Source organism: Onychomys torridus, chromosome 6 (assembly GCF_903995425.1).
Source record: "Onychomys torridus chromosome 6, mOncTor1.1, whole genome shotgun sequence".
NCBI classification, from domain to species: domain Eukaryota; kingdom Metazoa; phylum Chordata; class Mammalia; order Rodentia; family Cricetidae; genus Onychomys; species Onychomys torridus.
Window position 1 is genome coordinate 124,319,148 of NC_050448.1, and position 20,907 is coordinate 124,340,054.

Here is a 20,907-nt window from a genome sequence, read left to right on the forward strand (position 1 = left end):
CTTTTTTAACCTTTAATCAAGAATTATTTGCAGAGGTGAGCATTTGGGTAGGCCTGAAAAGCGTAGTGTTATGTAACAAAGAGGCTAACCAACCTATGATTTTCCTCTAGCTTTCAAGTAGAAATGTTTTAATCTTTGTTCAAAATAGTTCCAAAACAGTTATGGATTGTGGCAATGTGAACTTGTAAGCACAAGAGCTGAGCTGGACAACATACCAAGAAGAATCCAAGTCCTTTTTACACTCAGCTATTTTTAGTAGTTCATCAAAACCTTCAACTTAATAAGGAATACTTGTACATAACCTCCCTCCATAAATATGCACCTTATTTCTAGCACATATTACCTTGAAATGACTGTGGTTTTGTTTTACAAAGATCTACTCTGCCAAAGAGCAGGCAGGTGTCAAACGAGCCCATGGCCCTTCCAGACTCCAAAGCGGATACAAAGAATCAAGATCCCAGAGTACAAGCCTCTTGAAGGGAAAGTTCTAAATATAGCACTTGGCAGGATATTCAGTTCTTCCATTCTTAAAATTGTATTTGATTCTTAAGCAAAACTTGCCTAACCTGAGTTTTAGTTATCAAGACTTAGGCAAGTAGTAAACGTTTTCCTTAAAATGAAAACGGAGCGTAGGTGGATACAGGTGTGTGAAGCCCCACATACTGCAATAAATCTTGAATGCTGTCTCTAGTGCATACTACATCTGTTAATAAACTATCGTTTAAATAATTTTTCACACAAGTTAGGTCAAATAAATATTTTTATAGAAAACAGGGCAGTAACATTTTATGACTTGGGTTTGCAGATCGCCTGTTACTCTGACTTCGCATCTGTCCGTTTTCTCAGAACCTATGTGAATTAAGGACACTAAAACATACCCTACACATTTTTAGAAAGCACACACACAGAGCTTCAGTATTGATCAAAGCCCTGGCCCTGGGTAAACCTTGGTTTTAAACCTCTCCATCCTCTGCATATTTTGAGAACCATCCAGAAGGCTGGTGTTTCAGCTGATTGTGGAAACCGCAGCAGTAAAAACTCCAAGTGTTCATCTTAAATTAGGACTCACAGTGCTGCATGTGAGATCTATGTATTTATATTATTTTTTATGACATCCGGAAGTTCTGATGATTGCTTTGGTGTTACTCTGCTAATAAAACAGGGCGAAAAGCCTGGAAAACAAAAGTTATTTATTGGAAATTCTCATGTCAAAACTTGAAGTAATTGGTTTGTTCTAGCCCACATGATTCAATATTCTGAATTCCCTAACTACCTGCTCCCAGGGCTATCTGCATTTCTACATTCGTTTTCTGTTGCCAATACATACCAACCTAGTGATTGAAAATGGCAGCTGACGTGCTTCAACTGCACGTTAATTTTTCTCTAAGTAGCCCAATTTCGTCGTCTAAATTCCAAGAAATCTCATTTTCACTGCATTTTACACCTTTGGAGATTTGTCAAATTCAGGATCATATAAAAGGAATAACAATATTTTCAAGGCAATTTTTGGATGATCACTAAGAGCTCTCAAAGATGGTGTGTTTTCTTCCTAACACATAGCACTCAAAGCAGAGGAGTTAAGCACAATTGGATCACAGGAGTCACAATTACAATCAATTGCACCCCCCACCCCAATACAACAGTACTTCTTTAGCTAGTGAACAAAGCAGATGAACAGCTATCATAAAATGATCGCAGGGTGATGCTCTCCATTGGAAAGGCACTAAAAAAAAAAAAAAAAAAAAAAAAAAAAAAAAAAAAAAAAAAAAAAAACCTCATCTTGATCTGAAAACAATTACCACTCCATTAAACAAAAGACTAAAATATTTAGGCAATTAATGGTGATCCCCCCCCCCCTCTGAAATTGCTACATTAGAATTCATTTCCACTGTTAAAATAGAAGCTAGGAGTCCCAACCCTGAGTAAATAATCCTTCCTCCAAGGTAAGAAGGTCAATTCCTGGCCAAAGCAAACATCACAGGTAAACCAAAAAGAAAAAAGAAAAGGAAGAAGAAAATGAAAGAAAGAAGGAAGGAAGGAAGGAAGAAAGAAAGAAAGAAAGAAAGAAAGAAAGAAAGAAAGAAAGAAAGAAGAAAGCTTTCAACCATTCTCTGTTTATCTTTAAAAAACAGTTTTAAAAAACTAAAATAAAATAAATACAAGTAATTTTCCTCAGAAGAAAATAGTTCTCTCTTGACCTCTGTGCCCTCCACAAATGCCCCACAGATGAGTTTCTTAATTCTTTCTTCACTCAAGTTCTGGGTTGCTAAAAGAAATTCAGACAACATAGTGTTCTACAGATGCTGGGAAAAAACTGAATCAAACAAATGTGGTGTTTTTCTTGAAAAACAACTTTAAGCTAAACAAAAAAGTGTCTAGTGTTTGACAAAAATTTAAAGATGAAAATGGTATCTAAACACAACTACCTCTATTTAAATAAAAGTCATAAAATTTGAGTCTTTGTCACTTAGAAACCTTTTCCAAACTGATACTTGTATCAGAAGTTGTGTTAATAAAGCTCACATGGGCTTTTAATTTTCAACAAGCTCTACTTCCTTTATTCCCTATTAGTTTAGCAAGTATATAAAAGTTCCCGATGTGTGTCTTATCACAAAATAGCTATTGTTGTATAGACTAATTGAAAACCCTTCTAATTGTAATAGCAGGGCAAAGTGTGTCTTAGAAAAGCTATAGGTTAGACAGTAAGGCTTTCTCAGAGTGTTCCACTAAGGACACCCCAAAAGAAACGCAACGGAGACTATCTTAAAACAAAAGGTCACCATGTTTCCTAAGAACAAACCATTTATCAATAGAAAATAATTGTCTCGCCATCTGCAAGTGCTGCAGAGCAACAGACAATGTTTCTAGCTCACATAATTACGGAAGAGGGAAAGTTGGGCAGCACAGCCTGGATGCTCCTTCCAGCCCGCACCCTTTGCAATCCCATTGCCCTTTGGGCCTCCGCTTGGAAGCAAAAGACAGGCTGCAGTTTTCTCAATTGAGCTGAAGCTGAGAAACCTTTGATATGCTAATCACCCCCTTCAAACGGTAAGAATTCACACTTGCATTAATTCAAACAATTTGTGCAGCATGTGAAATGGCACCTCTTTTAGAGCGGGGCAACAAAAGGAACTCAGCAGCAGAGCACGCGTTCCTCGGGATTCCATCACGCACCAGTTTGCTGGACGGTGGAGGGGAGAGACAAAGTTCGAGAACACACCTGAACTTAAACAGATTTTTTTTTAATAAGGAGTCTCTAAGAATTTCGAGTAAGCAGCAAAGCACACTACATTTATAGTTACCTCTGGCTAGGCTCAAGACAGTTCTATCCAACCTGGATGCTGTCACGGTCACCCCCAAAAACTTCTGTATTTCTGTGGACGAATTAGTGCTTCTTTAACGCCCGTTTCTTAAGGTTTACCCACCACAGACTGACTTAGCAAGCGAACTCCCAACAGTCAATCATTGACCAAACGGGCGTGCCTTTCTTCAAGGTTGGAACTAGATAGGAGACAGGCAGCGTCAACTCGAGGGCAGGCTCAAGACTAAGACCAGAGGGAGAAATGAATGAACCAACCACTGGGGAACAACGCCTCTGGAAAGAAGGAATGAGCAAGGGAACCCAGAACCGGAAAAATGCATAAGAAAAAGCAGCGGGGGACGGGAGGGGGGGCGGGAGACGGGGGGGGGGGCGCTCCTTAGAAACCTGGCCTTTGTAAGGGCAACCATCTGGTTACTGCTGAGGCTCACGCGCGCCCAGGCTGCCTGGAGAAGCTGCTAAGCAGCCTGACACCTTTCATGAAGCAGGAGGAAAACATTTCCTCCGTCTGAATATGAGACAGCACGGTTTGTATCTGGAGGAACGGAATCGAGGGGCCGGGGAAGGGGGAGAGAGGGAAGGAGGGAGGGGGAGGAGTCCCCGCACACCAGGGAAGGGCTGTGATGGGCAGCACAGGACGTTGCTTTTGGAGGACAGGCTGGACCAAGGGCTATAAACACCCAGGAAGGCGCACGTGCCTCGGCCTCTGCTCAGAGACAGCCCCGCACTCGCTAAAGCCTCCAGCGATTTCTTCTAATCCAAACCCTGCAGTTCAGCGAAGAGGAAAAAACAAAAACAAAAAAAACTTTGCTGGTCCCAAGTGCAGGAGCCCTGCACACTGAGGGACGCCTTCTCGCTCCGGGTCGCCCTTGTCCCGGTGGCGTGGCGGAGGGTCTGGAATCCAGGAGCCCACGCCCGCGACCCCAAGAGTCTCCCTCCCCTCGCGCTCCTCCCACGACTTCTTCTCCCCGCTGCTTTCAACCTGGGGCTCGCACACGACCCCGCCGGCTCCCCACCCCAAAGGCAGCCCTGGAGCCCACGCCCCTTAACTTCTCCTGCAGGCCCAGCGCGGCCCGCTGCTGCCCTCTCACTGCCGGTCCGGGAGCTTCTCTGCCCTGGCCCCGGCCCGCCGAGTCCCCCGACCCCGGTACCCTCCCGCCTCGTCGCCTAGCTCCCCGGCCCCAGGAGCAGGCGCCCCTAATCGCTGCCAGCCTCAAAACCGGCGCAGCCACATCTGGCTGTGCTTTTCTCTCATCCTCGCCTCTCCGCACCACCTGACCAACGACGAGAAACGACGGCCCGCAACAACTCATCTAAGCCCTCCCCCACCGTCCCCTTCCCAGCGACTCTCTCCCAGGGACAACCCACGGACGAGTCCCTGCCGAGCCTGAGGCCCAACACCTGGGGCAGGGCAGCCAGGCCGAAAATGCACTTCACAATCCCCTCCCCAGCCCCGCTGCGTAAAGAACCAAGGGCACCTTCTGCTCCCCAAGCTTTTTAAGAAATGCCCCCCCCCCAAATGCAAGATTAGGCTGGAGCTGCCTCGCAAGCCCGCACCCCCCGCCTTCTCGGTCCCCAGCAGCCAGCCTGATTCCCGAGAGCGTGACAATAGCCGCACGCGGCCCGGGCGAGCGGGCTGCACCGCACAGAGTTCTGCGGATCGATGTCGGCGGGAAGGGCTGCGCACGAGTGGCCGGCGCGGGTCTGACCCGGAGACACGGCCACCTCCAAGGCGTCAGCCCCATCAGGAGGAGCCCAGCAAACAGGTCTCTGAAGTCGGGCACAGAGGCACATTGTTGGCGCTTACCTCCGGGTGCGCCCCGGCGGGAGGGCCAATCTGGTGCGGGGAGCCGTGCGGGGACTCGGGCGCTAGAGAGGGGCCGCGGCGACCCGCACGGGGTGCTCCTGCTGGTCGAGCGCGCGCGGGGAGGCGGCAGCCGCGGCTGGCGGGCCGGACACGGCGCCGCGCGGCTCCTCGGCGTGTCCTCGGGCTCGAGTCTCCACCGCCGTCAGCCGCCGAGTCCAGCCAAGCAGCCCAGCGGCCCGGGCGGCTGCCGGGGGTTTAAGTCAACATCTTCCCGCAGTTTCCCACACGCCGCTCCGCGACACAGGGGGGGCTTTGCCCACACTCGCGCGCCTACCGCCGCACGCTCCCTTCGGAGCCAAAAATCAAAATCCAAAACCAAAAGATGCGGGGATGATGAGAGAGAGAGCGAAGCTGGCGGAGGTGCGCCGACTCGGGAGTCTCCTGGCAGCGGCGCGGGGGACGGGCGCCAGGGAGCGAGGCCAAGTCCGTCAGTCGGTCCGGAGAAGCCCGGAGTGCGCGGGCAGTGCCGGCAGGACCTGCATCCGGCGCACGCGCCGCCCCTGCGGCCTGGGGCACGACTCTGCCGCCGGCCCTTCCTCACATGTCGGGTCTCCTGGCTTGGGGGGTAGGGGGGCTCTGCGGACCGAGGAGACGAGGAACTCGGGTTCGGGGAAAGCGATGGGAGGAGCAGGGAAGAGCCGCGCCGATGCACAGCCGCGGAGGGAGGCTGGTCCCCTCAACAATCACCAAGAATCCTCCGGTAAGCTCCCGATGGCGCTCGGGCACCTCTGCGTGCGTGTGCGTGTGAGTGTGTGTGTGCGTGTGTGAGAGTGTGTGAGCGCGGAGAGAGTGAGAGCTAGAGGAGAGCAAGGAGAGCAGGGAGCGAGAGACGGGGAGCCCGAAGTCCTGACACGGACTCAGCTAGGGCTGAACTGGAGTCACCTCCTGCCTCCTCCTCCTCCTCCTCAGTCCCCCCCCCCAGCCCCCACCCCCCCACCCCAGGACTGCTAATCATATAAACATATGAGCACGGACCGCGGCGCAGCATCCGTATCTCCCTCCCGCGTTTGCCAGCCAAGGGGCTTGTGCAAACTCCAAAGAAGACAGGCAGCTGAGTACAAAACGCGGAGCAGATAATCTAGAACTCATTGCGCCCAATGGCCATTTTCCACTCCATTGGAGCAGCTGCGGCAGCGGGGCGCCCGAGCGCAGGGCAGAAGGAGGAGGAGGAGCGAAGGGGACACTTACTAGCGTCGAGCCTTTCGGGTGGCGGTGGCGACGGCCGAGCAGCCGCCCCAAGACTGGCCGGCCCGGGCTCGGCCCGGTGGGGCGGCCGCAGGGCTCTCCGGGAGGCGCTGGTGGCGGTGGCGGCGGGGGGACGCGCGCGCACGGCCGCGGAACGCGCCCCTGAGGCGCCCGCGCAGGCTCGCGCCCCTCCCCTCTCCTCCCCTTGGCGATCGGCTGGCGTCCCCCCACCCCCAGCCAGGTCGGGGGTTTCGGTATCCAGCCTTCACCCTCTGCACTCTGCCCCCACCCCCACCCCAACTCCACTCTCAGCGAGCCCGCTGCACGCTCAAAGCCCGCGCGCACACACGCACTTTCCAAACATCGCTTTTATTTCGGGATCCCGGTGTCGGGGATCCGGGAGAGCTCGGTGTTCTGGCCACCCGGGGCCGGGCACTGGGGCCGCTGGGGCCTGCAGCTCGGGACCCCGCTCCCTATTTCCCTCTTCCCCTCCAGGCCCAGGAGTTCATTCCTTGCCAGGACTGCGCCCCGACGCTCTGGAAGCGTCTTTTACCCACCCCGTCTCCAGGTTTTCTCTGCTCCGCGCGCCCCGAGCCGGAGGCCCCGAAACTTTTAGTTTCCGCAGCCCTCCTTTTGTGTGACTGCTTGCAGGAGAAAGGAGGTCTGTTTGCCGCGTCTGCCTCCGTCCGGCTGCAGCGCGCAGGGGACGCTCCAGGGCTAATGCGTCTTTGATACCTGAGATTTCCGGCGCGCTCGTTAACGAAAGTTACATTTTTTTTTAATTGCGATGACTTTTTCTTTGTAGTTACACAGAGCTAGCTAAACTTTGACTTTATTGACTATATTTCACAAGAGCGTTCTGTTTGTTTTTTATTAAACTCACCAGGATATGCAACGGAAGGGAAGGAGACTGACTGCAAGGCTTTGCTTGCTAGAACATTCATAGTCCTCTTAGGTCTATCTCCTGTTTCCATATATTGAAACCGCATAAGCTCTTGTCCTCTCGAAACACTTTCTTGTCCCTCTCTGCTGACAGTGTCAGCAAACGACAGAAACAAGCTGAAAGGACCAGACCACAACAATATCCTGCTAGGAGAAAATAAATAAAAATAAACGTTTAAAAACTGGGTAAGCGTCTTCTGCCCAGGAGGTAAATAATCAAATCTGGATTTTTTTTTATTATTTACAAGATTTCTGAACAAAAAGCAGTAAGTTTTCCATTGTATTCATAAACTACTGAGTTAATGAATTCAGCTATTTGCCTTTGAGAAACTGATTCTCCCAGATTTGAAACCTCTAAAAACCAGGATGAAATTTGAGCTTGTTTGCTTTCAGAAACAATATATACTTTTTGTTACTGTGGGTATGTTGCAGTCACCACACTTCGGAAATCATTCCAAACAATGTTATTAAAATGTCAACAGGAGATTGCTCTGAAGACTCGAAGATTCTGAATAACAATTAGCATTTGCATTTTGTCACAGAGCCAAATATTTGCAGCAGTAAAGTCATTCAAATACTGGTCAATTGCGTTCTTGAATGTAGAAAATCTGAAGTTAAGTATGCATATATCCAAATTACATCATCATTCTCAGATTCAACGAATCTCCTATGACCCCGTTTCTTCTACTGAATGTAGGGTGCTTGAAAAAATGAGCAACCTAGTGTGCTTTTCTTTACACTACAGATACTCCTCACCTGGAAATTCTTAGATTAATCAGTTGAAATATCTTCCATGCAGTATTAAAGTAGTCTGGAAAACACACACCTATGCAGAGCTCATGCAAAACATGAGTGTGCTTACATTGTCCCACTAGTCAAAAGCTGTACAAGGAGCAGATCCTCCTAGAAAAGTTAAGTCTGCCTACTTAAAGTAGGTGAAAAGAAGGCAGACCAATGATTTTCAGACATCAAAGGCCATTAATATCACATTCTCCTTTTTCAAAAAAAAATTATTTGTGAGTGTAAGACACAGTATGTCAATCTACTAATAATTTGCATTTGCCAAAAAAATTAGCTCTTTCTTTTGTTCAGCTTTGAAGGTTTTCATTCATCTGGCCTGATTCACAGGAAGCCCCAGTGAGTGCACAGACCCGTCTAATCCTATTTTCTTTGGGGAAGCAAAACTTAGCCTGAAGTTTTTATTTAGTGAGCTTAGTAAGTAATCAATAGACATTTTTGCCTGAATTAAGCTGGCCATATGTTGGCTCATTTATTTAATTCTTTCAGAAAGAATCTCTGAAAGAAACCACTGTCTACATTTCATATGTCTGATACTCTTTGATGCTCAGGACATAAAGTGAGTTACTCTCCACTATGCTTCTAAGTCGACAACATCACACCACACACACACACACACACACACACACACACACTTAAAAGGAGGAAAGTTTGCCAAAAGTGAGTTAAAAACTCTAAGGAACATAAAATGACCCATAAAAATTTCCAATCTTGATTTAGTAGGGTGTATATTCTCTACAGCTCAAAGGTTCAGAAAATTTTCATCCTGAGAATGTATACTTGCTATGCCAAAACACACACACACACACACACACACACACACACACACACACACACACGTAGTGTTATCTATTCTCCAAGATACCTTAAATATTAAGAACTTTTAATTCCTTATTATTTAAATATCATAATAGTTCAATTTTCTGGGTATATATACAAAAAATAATTAGCAGAGCAATCAATTCAATTTAAATGTTGAAGATTAAGCTGTTAGTCATAGACCTGACATTGAAAAGGAACAGTTATGTGATACACTCCACAGAGCCTGGCCACATGCAGAAAACATAACTTACCTGACACTTCATGACAATTCAAAACACAATCTCCAACGATACAGGTGTTATGGTAGTAGAAGAAAAAAAAAATGAACTGAGTTCCTAAATAGTGTCTACAGATGTGTGCAGTGTCAGGGGAATATGTTACTCGTTGCTAAAATCCAATGGACTGGACACAACTACTCAATTGATATTACTATTTAAGTAACGGCAAAATCATTGACTTCTTCATCATACTTGCTAACTGTTTTTTTTTTTTTTAAATAGATTCTACAAAGGACAAAAGAAATACCCATTTCCATTTGTTTTATGTTAAATCAACATCTAACCACTCATGGTGATTTTATTCAAAGAAAACAGAAGGAACTCATTAGTTTATGTGGTTAGAGAGATTGGTGGGCTTCAAACATTTTTACCATACATGTTTTCCCAACTGTAGAAACGCATGTTTTTAATTTAAACAACTTCAAGAAACTAGAAATTATTTCATTCAATAGGCTCATGTATTTCTGATACTGAAATCATGTTAATTATCAAAGCTGTTTGCTATCCATGTATATTGGTTTATGAAGAAAATGATCAGGTATTTGTCAAAATACAGTCTGAATAGTGACAGTTTAGGTAACAAGTTAATAGAAAAAATGAATATGGGCATAGTGGCAAAGTGCTGGGATCGGGACAGGCCAGTAGACCCAGCTGGAGCAAACTTGAATATAAATAAACCAAGTCTAAAAGAGGCTACACAGGGCGGCAATCGAGTGTGTGTGTGTGGGGGGGGGTTGCTGGGACGTGACAGCCTGAAGATTGAACTAAAGCAGTAAAGAGAACTATCTCAGAGGGGAGGCTGGGTCTGTCATAACGAATACATTTCTAGCTGGGCCTTGGTAGTGCATGCCTTTAATCCCAGCACCTGGGAGGCAGAGGCAGAAGTATCTCTGTGAGTTCGAGGCCAGCCTGGTCTACAGAAGGGAGTTCTGGGACAGGTTCCAAAGTTACAGAGAAACCCTGCCTAAAAAAAAAAAAAAAAAAAAAAAATACATTTTTACCTGAGAAATTGAAAAAGGTATGGGAGGTATGGCATAAACTGAACATAGTGGTGCACACCTTTAATCTCAGGATTTGGGATCAGAGACAGGTAGATCTTTGTGAGTTTGATGCCAGCCTGGTCTATAGAGTTCCAGGACAACCAGAGCTACATAGTTGACCTACATAGCTACCCTGTCTCAAAAACAAACAACAAGTATGTAAAACGACTCCACTTTTTAGTTCAAAACTAGGAACAAGATTAGTTAGTTAGATTATGTCCTAATTTGAATGCACTCCTCTTTTCCTGGTCACTACAATTTGATGTTGTGTGGGGAAATGGCCCCCTGCTCTGGAAAGCCCTCTGGCAGAACGCTCTAGAGCAGCTCAAAGCAGTGTGAGTCACAAATTTAACTAGAACTGTTTAAAAGTTGCCAGCTTTGTTTTTATTTCTTCCTTCTTTCTTTCTTTCTTTCTTTCTTTCTCTCTCTCTCTCTCTCTCTCTCTCTCTCTCTCTCTCTCTCTCTCTCTCTCTCTCCCTCTCTCCCTCTCTCTCTCCCTCCCTTCCTTCCTTTCTTTCTTTCTTCCTTTTTGCTTTTTGCTTTGCCATGCATGGAGGGAGCTAAAATGAAATCAAAACTCATTTTCCATGAGACAGAAACATATGAAAACACTTGGCAAAGCCAGTAAGTTTTAATTATTCTCTAAGCTCTCTAGGCTCAGTAAATTTTGTCCAAGAAGGCCAAACCTTACCTAAAAGGAGGCAATACAGTCTCAAAATTCAGGGTAGTGAAAAGCATGATATAAATATGATTATGGTGTACTATACTTAATGATATTATTTAGAATATATAATCATATGAATTTTAAGACTATCCTTTTATAATTAATACTTTTAAAAATATCCACCCATATAAGAGGCTTCATGAGTTTTTCTATACACATCCTCTTTAAATATGCATAACGAGCTGTAAAGGATTATAAAAATTTTATACCATTACAATTATGATCGTTGAAAGTAAGCAAATTAAAAATGATATCCCTTATAATCATTGTTCCACTGAGTTTCTCACAAGTCAAAGTCTTTCTTTTCCGTAGACTGTTCCCATAACTCTCGCTAATCTCTGCACCGTAAGGATTTTCCCTTAATTGGGTCTTATAGATTTTCTTCTATCAATGCTTCTGCCAAACCAAGACAGAGAAGTGAACTGTTTCCACAAACTCTCCGTCCCAACAACTCGTCATTATGCTCTTCAGGATTCATGTCCCCATGCACTTTTTCCTTGTTAATGTGTGTGTTTAGAAATGAACTTTCTCCCTTTCTTTTTAATGCATGTGAACCTTACCACTGTCAACCATGAAGGTGAAATTTCTTTAAAAATTATTGAAATTCAACCAAGATACCAGACTCCGCGTGTGCCATTCCTGGTAAATCATCATACATACATCTCTTGAGTGCAGAACAAAAGCAAAGAGATGTTAACGGTGGCGGCGGCTCCATGCTGAAAAGCAGCCTCACAGAATCCTCACAATGGGATTTTCCATGGCTCCGGGAATATGACTTTGCCTATTCATATCGCAGTCCACTGCAGTATGACCGAACTTGCTAAAGGCTCTAAGAGTCAGAATGCAAACTCACAGATGCCTCCTGTGAGTTCTAGAAAGTCAAAAATATTATTGCATCATTTTCTGATGTTTTCAAATTAAAACTAAGTTCTCATGGCTGTACAACATAAAATAGTTGTAATAAATAGTCTTAATATTTTTAAATAAAGAAAATTTATTTAATTTTTGAAAACACTTCATTTTAAAAATACTTAATTTAAAATTGTAAAACATGAGGCTTTTTATTTTCAATCTGATTGAGCCTCTGTTCAATTCTATTGGCTTTTACTGACATTTCCCATTGTTTCATTTTCTTATTAATGTAATTATATTATTTTTCAATTCTATTTTTTTTTGAGACAGGATCTTATGTAGCCCAAGCCAGCCTCTAACTGGATGTATAGCTAAGGATAGCCCCAAACTTCTAAGCCTTCTGCTTCCAGGAATTACATATGCAGGAATTCATGCCCAGTTCCTGCAGTGGTGGGCATGGAACCAAAGGCTTCATGGATGCCATTAGGCAAGCACTCTCCCAGCTGAGCCACAATGCCAGCACCATTTTTTAAAGGTACTTATTTGTTTTATATATTTTGGTAAAAAACACATTTGAGCATGTGAGAACCAGAATAGCAATTTACAAAGTAAAAGGCTGTATAGATTCTTGATAATACCATATAGTTTCTTGATAAGCTATTACAATGTCCCCTTTTCCACAATAATTTAAATCATTCCATTGAGTTCTCACCTCATTGTAAATCTTCGAGGTTCATCACCTAGGCCCTACACTACACAATGACATCATCAGCACATGCTTTTGCGATACATAAAAATACATTAGAATGGAATTAATTTTTCTCTGAAACTAATATTCAAATTTAGAATCCTATTAAAACTTGATTTGTATCTCAAAAGAGTACTGAACTGGTATGGTAGTGATGAGATTTGGTTGTGTGAATATTTTTAAGTATTTTGATTTTAAAAATCACAAAATATTTTTTTGCTTGAGGTTAAAAATAAAACATTAGTATAACCCGTGAAGCCACTGTGCATTAAAAGGACACTGCTGCACTGTTGCCCAGATCACTGTTCTTGGGATGCTTTTGTGTGTTCTCTGAATTATCTACCCTCTAATTCAATTGTCCTTACTTCTGAAATCGCAGATCGCAACAGAACTAAAACAGATTATTAGTGTGCCAAGAGTCTCCCCACCTTCACTATGGAGATATAATTATGGCACCAGTTTAATTACTACTGTGTCTTTAACACTTGAATTAATGGCCCAAATGCAAACCATGTATTTTAAATTGTTCAGACAATATAGAATGCACTGCAAGGAAAACTAATTTCCTGTTTGTTATCTAATGGTAATTGAAACACAACAATTCATTATGATGCTAGGTTATTGTTGTATGTGAAATGACAAGTCTCCACAATAAAGGTGATAGATATAATGAGGAGAAAAAGCTTTTTAAAAATAAAATCAGAGAGAAGTTGAATACAAACACCAGCTATAAAATCTAAATGGACAAGGAACCCAAGACTGAGACTTGTTTTTAAATAATATGAAACCCAAGAAGAATGTTATTTCTTGGGATGCTTTTGTATGTTTGTCTGTGTGTAGTCATACAGTAAACAAACCTTTATGTAGTCAAATTAAGAATCTGAGAAATACCTGAAATAATGAATCTTGACATTTTCATGCCATTAGTTAATGCATACTTTCTCTTTAATGCCCTATTGTAAAATGATTTTAAAGTTTATGAACGTAAGTACATATATATACATATGTATACCAAGCTATTTTATGCAGGTATAGATTTGAGATCATAAGGATGGCATATGCTTATGTACAGAAATAAACTATGTAATGTCAAAAATAGATACTGAATTAAATATTTAGAAAACTATCTTTAACTACCTGAACAAATTTATAGGTTTTCAAAATCATTATAAAATATTGTCCCTTAAAACAGAAGCAAGTTTATCTTTGCTTAAATTTTCCAGTTAATGAAAGAAATGTTTAAATACTCTATAGTGAGATTATTAACGTCTACAAAACTGAAACAGATGCTTGTCTTAATATACCATTAAATTTATGATATACATAGAACCCTTACATAAAGCTGACGGAGGCTGGTGCCTCTAATTGCTCTAGATTTATAATAACCTGATCTGGTTTTCCTAAGTACTGGAACCCTTTAAACAAAATTAGAAAGCAGTTGTGCCTTGTGTGATTAAAGATGCAGTTCCCGTTGGGGGTAATGAGAAAAGTTAGAACATGTTTCTTTCTTTATGGATGTTTCTAGAATAAACAAGACTGCCATACATTATATATTTTTGTTACTATGATTTCCTTGTTTTTAATTATAAAATAAGCCAATTGAATTTCAGTGGGGGCTCCAATTGAAACTGTGCCAAAATTGAGCTGAAGAATGTGCACTGAACTTCATAAAAATCCTTAAAATTCTTCCCAGGGATTGGAGGTCTTAGTGTACAAATATTAGTTCATGATTTTCTAGAGCTAAATATCCTTCTGATTTAGACTGTGCAGAGGAAAGTCTTGCAGGCCTGATACATTTTAAACTTACACGATGACGTGGAGAAAACTGTTCATGAGTAATGACTGCTAGATTCATATAAATTACAAACAGAAAAAAAATTCAATCTATTTTATCTCTTATACAAATAACATTTACAGCACTGTTTGAAAGTTCACTTGGTGAATTGTAGTGTACAGCTCCTAAGCTCCAAATCTGTCAGAACACTTTGTTTTAAATAATGGGAACACTATTTCTCTTTTTTTAAGAAAAAAGAAATAAGTCAGAAAATGTTAATACAAATATCAATATAAACACATATGTATATATTTGTGTATATAGAAAATAAGTGCATGCAAAAGTATTAATTCATTAAAAGTTTATCTCTCATAAAACCTTTATTAGCCCTTGAAGTCTTTGCCACTTCATATAAAATGATTTATCTTTTGAATAACAAGGTCCCATTAATCTGTTTGACAAAGGAATTTTTAAATCATTTAAATAATGTATTGGGATGAATTATTTAAATTCTGTAAAATATATATGTGAACATGTGTATGTGTATATCCGTATCTATGTATTTTTGTTCTAGCACAATATCGCTGAGAAAACTCAGGGCAGTATGTAGAGGCACTGTCCTTGACACCACCTGTCTGGCTAGCTGTGGCTGCCACTGAGGAGGTCTTTGATCGCCCACTGCTGGCACAGGACCCCTGTAAGGGGCCATTTGGGCTCCATTTGGCAGCACATGGTGATTTCATGTCAGAGAAACTTACACATTATTTTCTATATTCATTTTCAATTTTTGCGTTTTCGTTGCAATTGTAGGCTGACATAATTTTCAACATGTAAGGATAATAAAGGCAATTATTGGGCCGTCATAGAAAACTGCTTTCCTCGTGCTGGGGTAGGCGCTACTGGAGAGTGGCAAACACACCCCCTCCCCAGAGTAAGAGGTTGCCGGTATAAACAGATATGCCTGGAGGAGAGGTAGGGACAGATACCAGCCAACCCTGTGAACAGTACGCAAAGCCAAGGGCATAAGGATTCCCTTAATATGCTCAACAGGCATGCTGTTCGGGAAGTTTCACTCTCCACTCTGTCTTCACGGTTATTCATGCAATTTTTCTCAATTAAATCGTGTTCTTTTTCCTCTGAGGATGTGTGTGTTTGTGTGTGTGTGTGTGTGTGTGTGTGTGTGTGTGTGTGTGTGTGTGTGTGTGTGTGTTTAACTTTCCCAAATAAGACAATTAATAATCCCACAAATTTAGCAAGGTTGCAAAACTTAGGGCAGCTTCTTATCACTTTTAATTTTAAACATGCAAGAAAGTTAGCTTTTATTTAAGTCTCTCCTCTGCCAAACCCATTTTTTTTTTTCTTTTTGTTTTTTGATTTTTGCCTGTTAGTCCTTGCTTTGGGAAACTCCATTCTGCTGGTTTGTAGTTATTTGTTTTACTATTTTTCCTCTAGGGCACTCCTCTCCCCGTTGTCCCAGTTTAGGGTGAGTTCATTTAGTTTTTATTTCCGTTTTGTGGCACAAGCCTCTCAACACATTCTTTTGGGTTTCACTTGCCAGAGAGCTCTTAATTTTGCACGTAAAATTGTATTGCATTTTTGTGCCGTCTGGTAAACTTGCAAGCGCCTGTCGCTCACTTACATAAAGCCCACCTGTAACACTTGCCACTTCACACATGTTATCTGCTCTGCTCAAAGCTTGAAAAAGAGCAAGGAAAAGCCAGGAAGCTGACACAATGGTAAAAAGGGTGTGACATAACAAAGGAGGACTGACACCTTGGGAGACAATTCTCTAAAGAAGACCTAAGTTTTAAAGTCTAAGTTTTTAAATTAAGAAGAAGAAAAGAGTGAGAAAGTAGTAAAGAAACCCCCTCCTGGAAGTCCTTGGCCAGCACTGCCCTCTTGCCCAAATCCTGGGATAGAACCCAGAGCCTCTCCATGTGCTGGGCCAGCTCTCTTCCACTGAGCCATATCCTCCGCCAGCTCACATTTTGTAGACTGACTGTCAACTGTACATGACATAGGAAGTAGTAGGATTATATACTACTCAGAATAGAACAGTGGGTACCAACCACTGAGGTAATTTGGACACATTTCACCTGTTCTCGGAAGCCTTCTGAAGAACAGTGGCTTCCGCAGTATTCAGCAGCTGCAGTTGCTCATGGAATAAAGGAGTCAGGATGCTATCGTTGTGGATTTACCACTGTACACTTCCGATCAGCATCAAGGTTACTTGGTCTGGATGTGACAGCACCACTTTAGCCAATGTAGATATTAGAAGTAAAATAACCTAGAAATCTTGCAAGAATGTGTTTACCACCATACATGGAAAGTATACATACCATTGTTACTTATTAACAAATGAGTAAGTTTATTTAAATAGCTTGTTTTAGTCAGTTCATTGAAATATTGTTGTGAGCTATTTGTAAATTTTCACATATTGGTGATTGCAGTCAAAATCTGAGTGATTTCCAAAACTTAATTTAATGAAAATGTTATACGTTCTTTTTAGTAAAGACAATCACAAATAATGGGGTTTTCTAGTTCTTCTATAAATAATCTTATTGTTTATATACAGGTGTGTGTATGTGTGTGTGTGTGTGTGTGTGTGTGTGTGTGTGTGTGTGTGTGTGTTGAGATGATGGACGTCACACAACTAAGACCATATTTATTGGCGTTTGTACCACGAGTTCAGCAAAGTTGAAATAGTGGTGGCCTTGCCACTTTGCATAGAACAACCTTTCTCCCTTGTATCCTTCCTGTCCCAATCACATGGCAGAGGAGAACCTCAGATCCTGGAGTCAATGGAATGTTATGTTTTTAATCCCAGCACCCAGGTTTTATTTGAAGGCAAAACATCTTTGACAAATTATACATTATAAAGAGCATCATACTTTTATCTTAGCTCATTATGAGTCATTAAGTTGTCAAAGCCCAAACTTTACTTCTTTGAGCCAGAAACACATTTTAACCATTCTTTTGTCCTGCCAAACTACCAGAAATTTTATTAATTTTATCTTAAAGAGCAAATTTACTAATAGCAATTTCCAGAGAAGTAGACATTGTACTATGACTTTGTTGGTTCTGTTTCTGTCTGTGCTTTTACATTACAGCTGTTCTATGAAATTCTCTTGGAATACAGTGGAGTACTGGTTCATTGTATCAAGAAAACCATACTGACTCTCACTGTATTCATCTTTGATGATTGGGAGTTTGGAGTCTTCAAGAATCATACAATGACCATTGCTAACATAGCCTACTCCGCATCTCTGTCTATGTTGTTTTAATTTGTTCTGTACCCCAAGAGCGCCTTAGATTGCCCTTATAAATTACCAGCTGTTAGGGCAGCATTCCTCAGATGTTACAAACTCCTAAATCGTAACAAGTCTTGCCAACAAATGCAGTTTGTTTGCCCCATAAATATAGAATCACACAGTCTTTTGGTTTTTAATCTGTTATTTGTCAACTTAAAAATGAGATTTGGGAGCTGGGAATGTAGCTCAAGGGTAGAGCAATGATCTATCATGTGTTAGGTCCTAGGGGTTTTTTGGGGGTGGGGCGATTAAGAGATTATATATTTCTACCTTCTGGGGCTTGGGGACATGGGATATTCTTAACTTCACGTCAGCCTTGAGCATGGGAGGTTTGTTTTGGTAAACAAAGGTGCAAGCATGGATTTACAGAGTTCTCCACAAATCCTATTACCTCCTCCAGAGCTAGCATGACCCCTCCTGCCATGAGTCACCCAGTGTCTGCTATTGTTTGATGTTCTCTCAGGATGGCGTTAAAGAAAACAGAGTATATCTTGACCCACGTGTCTATTCTGTGGAAAGCTGGAAGTCAGAGCAACAGGGCTGTGTGGGAGCTAGGGAGAAGGTAAGATGCTTGCGGTCAGGCATGAGAACCTGGGTTCATCTCACAGAATGCACGTGAAGGCTAGCATAACAGCCCATATTTGTAATCCCAGTGCCGGAGAGAGAGAGACAAAAGGATGCCTTGACTGTATAGTCTTGCTAGCCAGCCAGTTCAGCCAAATTGGCAAGCTCCGCATTCATGGAACCACTGTCTCAAAATTTAAAGTTGAGAACAGTTCAGAGTACTGACACTGACCTTTGGCCTCTATTCACAGGCACACACACACACACACACACACACACACACACACACACACATGTCTACATAAGCACACATATGTACACATATTCACATACATATGAAAATATACGTACACATATAAACACACAATGACTTGACTTGTCACCCACTTTCCTCTTATGTATTTCCTTTTTTCTTCCAGGAATCTTTGGGCATCTTAGCTTTAAGCTTCACTGGACACTACTGTATATTCTGAACAAACATATGAATCACATGTCCCTGTATCAGACATGAAGAAATGTAGTAAATAGTAGTACAGGTGCTTTCTTGGGTTCAAAGGGTTGGTGTAATACTAACGTACTTGTTACTCACAGTTCATACTACGCAACTTTCTACTGACCAAGTTCACATTCTTCGGCTTTCTCCTCTCCTGGCTGGCTGCTACCCCAACACCCATCCCCTTTATCGTCTTCTCATAAGCTTTGTTTTCATTCCTGGACCTGTTCAGTTTCCCTCTGTGTTTATCAGAAGCAAATGCCATTTTTTCATTATTTTTGCATCATGTTGTACCACATAATTATGTTTCACCAAGGGAGGATACATGAAAGAAATCATACACTTCCAACCAACAAACAGAAGCAAACAACTTCTAAGGATTTTCACAAACTGCACAGTTTAGTAGCCATCGCTCAACAAATGAGCAAGACTCGTGGCAGAAACAGCTAAACACAAAATGTTTCAAGGCAAACAAGCTAAGCTTTAACTCAAAACCACAAGTAATTGATAGCCCCACACATGCGGAAATTCTATTTTTCAAAGGAGAATATTTAGTTAGAACCCAGACAATCTACAGAATCTGAATTAAGAATCATTTTCAACATCCCAATTCAGGATGTTTTCTGCTTGCATCTCTGATGTTACTCCCAATTTTATTTTATACTATGTATTTCCCCAGACAAATTTCTACTATGACTACAGGTTAAGACAGTTTCTCATGGAATGTTACTGCTTCAGGTATAAATTGGAAAATATGATCATGGATTAATGCACAAGATGAGATCCATCTATATAAAATATATTCATATATATGAAATACACTCATTTTAAAGAAAGTTATGTTTCATATATATATATATGATGATCCTGAAGATTAAGCTGAGAATCATATATAATAAGTGAATTCTTCCCCACTGAGTCAAATCACACATTGCTGGTCCACAAAACATCTCTTATAACATTTTGAAATACTGAGTAATACATAATTTCTAAAAATTAATATTTTGTGGTCCTGTTGGAATACTATTCTCTTCAAACAGTTTCACCAACTTTCAATTAACTTGTCTTTAATTTTGTTTCAGAGCACATGAATACCTGCCAACTGTTTTGCTAAAGAATTGCCAGCAGCTTCACTATTAAAACTTTATTAGAATAATTATCGTGTTAATTGGGTAGAGCCCATTAAATGGAAATCATTACAAATATCTTCCTGTTTGGAAACTGATATTGGTATCTATGACTGTGTTAGCCAGGTCTAAAGTAAATTGATCAAGAGTGATGGTCATACCCGAATCCCAGGATTCAGGAAGCTTGGGCAGGAAGATAAAGGAGTGTTCAAGGACTGCCTGGTCTACACAGTTAGTTCAAGGCAAGCCTAGATAGCTTCAATGCACAAAACTCTTACTGAGCAACTGTATTTTGAATTATGTTCTCCAAACCATTATAAAACAAGGCACAGCAAAGCTTATCTGTAATTCTCTAGCATCTGCAGAGAGACAGGAAGTGGAAACAGAAAACATGAAGGCCAGCCTGGTCTACAGAGACAAGAAACTAGAGGGCTAGCTTGTTCTACAGAGTGCTGAGAAACAGGAGAGGGGATCAAATAAGGAGGACTGTGAGGACCAACACCCACGGTTGTTCTCAGATATCCACCCCCACCCCTGTGTGTGTGTGTGTGTGTGTGTGTGTGTGTGTGTGTGTGTGTGTGTGGTGTGTGTGGTGTGTGTGTGGTGTGTGTGTGTGTGTGTGTGTGTGTGTGTGTGTGTGTGGTGTGTGTGGTCTGTCTGTCTATATCTGTCTCTCTCTTGCATACACACACACACACACACACACACACACACTCACACACACACAGAGTTTATTTTTTAACTCATCAAGACCCTGTCTCAAAAGAAATATTTCTTTCTTGTCATCAGACAAGGGTCTTTTTTTGTTTTATTTTGTGCTTGAGTTTGTTTTTGTTGTTGTTGTTATTTGTTTGTTTTGTTTTGTTCTTCAAACAGACGGGGCTTCTCTGTGTATCCCTAGCTGTCCTGGAACATACTTTGTAGTCCAGGCTGGCCTCAAACTCACAGAGATCTGTCTGCTTCTGCCTCCCATGTGCTGGAATTAAAGGCGTGCACCACCACATCCCTGGCCATACAAGGCTCTTATAAATGACACTAATAAAATTAAACTTTCATTAATTAG

General features: G+C 42.1%; 1 protein-coding gene across 33 annotated transcripts in view; it reads right to left on the minus strand.

Annotated features, from left to right (window-relative positions):
* Adgrl2 (adhesion G protein-coupled receptor L2) overlaps window positions 1-20,907 on the minus strand; it is a 208,003-nt gene that overhangs the window by 170,755 nt on the left and 16,341 nt on the right. For 30 of the 33 annotated variants that reach the window (XM_036189394.1, XM_036189388.1, XM_036189386.1 and 27 more), the window contains exon 1: window positions 5,127-5,957. The exons of 1 other annotated variant lie outside the window; for it this stretch is intronic. The gene's annotated coding sequence lies outside the window, so the exon portion shown is untranslated. Of the gene's footprint in view, window positions 1-3,302; window positions 3,321-5,126; window positions 5,958-6,374; window positions 6,499-20,907 lie in introns of those variants that run through there. 2 more of the 33 variants (XM_036189374.1, XM_036189376.1) reach the window with 2 other exon arrangements.